Consider the following 2,235-nt stretch of genomic DNA (forward strand, 5'->3'; position numbering starts at 1 on the left):
ATTAAGTAATCATCCAAATCTCTAATCCCACACTAATTATCACTTTACACTTGGTTAATAACTAATTATAGGAGTAAGAAATTTGGGATGTTACAACCCCCACCCTAGTCTAAGGTATACTTGTGGATTATTGTCCTAGGTCCTTCTTAGCAGAATCAAGCTATACGCTCAAGAACTTGAGAATCTCCTAGGTCCTTCCTAGTAGAGTCAAGCTCTATACTTAAGACCTTCAAGATTTCCTAGCCTTGCACAGAGTAGGGCCACAACCCTCTACCCTAGTTTAGAGTATACTCGTAAATACAACACACATGTCTCATCTCATACATTACTCACACAGCCACATGCCTATTTTTCCACAATATTGCTACTCCATCAGTTCATAAATTACAATGCATATAATTATACAAAGTACTTGTAAATAATTTCAAAAACAAACAAGTATAAAGGTTACTCCAGTTACCTTTTTACTCTTCTTACTAAGGGTACCAATCGTATTAAACTCCGGATGTAAATTGTGAAGTCCCTAATCAATTCAGACTTTACCATTCCCAATCACACAATCAACAATACAATCACCAATCAATATTAGAGTAATAGCCCTTTATTTGTTTTCAAATCATGAGGATCCTAACTTTTTAAAATATATATTCAAATAAAAGGGCTAGCAGAAGCACAAACACATTTCTAAGACACAACAAGACACATCTCAACCTTGAAAAAGGGCTATGCACTATGGCATATGATACAGAGCAACGTGCTCTATTTCTATTTGTGCCATGCACTGCGGCGTGGCACACCGTGCTCCACAGCACGTATGACAGCAATTTCTATTGTCATATGACAACTCAAAAGATGAACTTTTATCGCGCGCCATTTCCACATTCAACATCTGATTAAAGTGATTTAAGCACCCACATAACTTACAACAAATACTAGTTAATGGAACAAGTTTGGACTCGATTTGATGGTCTGATCTAAAATTAGACACTCAGGTATAAAAAGTCACTTTTTCTTTCAAAACTTACACCCTAAGTGTTCAATTCTCATTTCTTGTCCTATTAGACTACTTCAGGCTTTGAACCAAGTTTGAAAAGACCACATACACTTGATTGACACTACTAGTCACATATATCATGTCATTTACTCAAATTGACCTCTCAACACCATATTAAACACTTATAAACTTACGTAAAGTTGCCAGAGTATGCTTAACCTCTGGATTTAAAATCACTGCTTATATACCTGGTATTGGCCATAATTTATAAGAACATTCTATAGTCTTAGTAAAAGGAGGAAGGGTTAAGGATTTACCAATATGAGATATCATATTGTTCGAGGAACCCTAGATGCTGTTGGAGTAAAGGATCATCAACAAGGGCATTCTAGTGTGTTGTAGATTCTTATCCAAGACTTGTATCATTTGATGATACCATGTGAATCGCTAGAAACATGTGAAGTGTATGGCTAACCCAATAACGAAAGTTTTGTAAGGGAACTGGAGTAGGCTACCATGAGACAAAAGATCGTCTTTCTAAAGAGATTCGATTCGAAACTATGATATGTCCAAGGTCCAATATTGAAATAATTTCATAGGTTTTCCTTGACTTTGTCCGTGTCAACAAAAAACTTAAAATGCCTCGACTTTTTTGGAATATGTTTGAGTCAAATAGAAATAATTCAAAGCACTTCTTTTTACACTATTTTGGAAACCCAAGGACTCAATCATATGGATTTGTAAAATATAGGATTTCCAATCCTAGCAAGAAAAGGAGGGAAACAGATACTCAATTTCATATGAGTAAATAGAATTCCATACTCGATCTCATAGATACATATAGAATTCTGTGAAAAGCTATATTCGATGAAAGTTGTATGTACGGCTTGGAGGGAGATCTTTCATATCTTTTAAAAAGCCAAAATAAATGATTTTAGCCCTCATAAAAAGAGAATGGATTCTTGAACTCCTTTCACACTCATGTCACGTCGAGGTACTGTAGAAGAAAAAAAATCATAAAATCCGATCCAATTTATCATAATTGATTAGTTAACATGTTAGTTAACCGTATTCTGAAACAAAAAAATCATTGGCTTATCAAATTATCTATCAAGCTATGAAAAAAATTCAACAAAAAACAGAAACAAATCCATTATTTCTTTTACGTTAAGCAATACGTGGAGTAACTCCTGATATAGCAGTAAAAGCAAGACGTGTAAGCGGATCAACTCATTAAGTTC

General features: G+C 34.6%; 1 pseudogene; it reads left to right on the forward strand.

Annotated features, from left to right (window-relative positions):
- The first annotated feature begins 1,969 nt into the window (after window positions 1-1,969).
- Window positions 1,970-2,235, forward strand: part of LOC129288011 (30S ribosomal protein S7, chloroplastic-like) — a 472-nt pseudogene continuing 206 nt past the window's right edge.

This window comes from Prosopis cineraria, unplaced genomic scaffold (genome assembly GCF_029017545.1).
Source record: "Prosopis cineraria cultivar Desert tree isolate PC_DT_omini unplaced genomic scaffold, ASM2901754v1 PC1, whole genome shotgun sequence".
NCBI lineage: Eukaryota > Viridiplantae > Streptophyta > Magnoliopsida > Fabales > Fabaceae > Prosopis > Prosopis cineraria.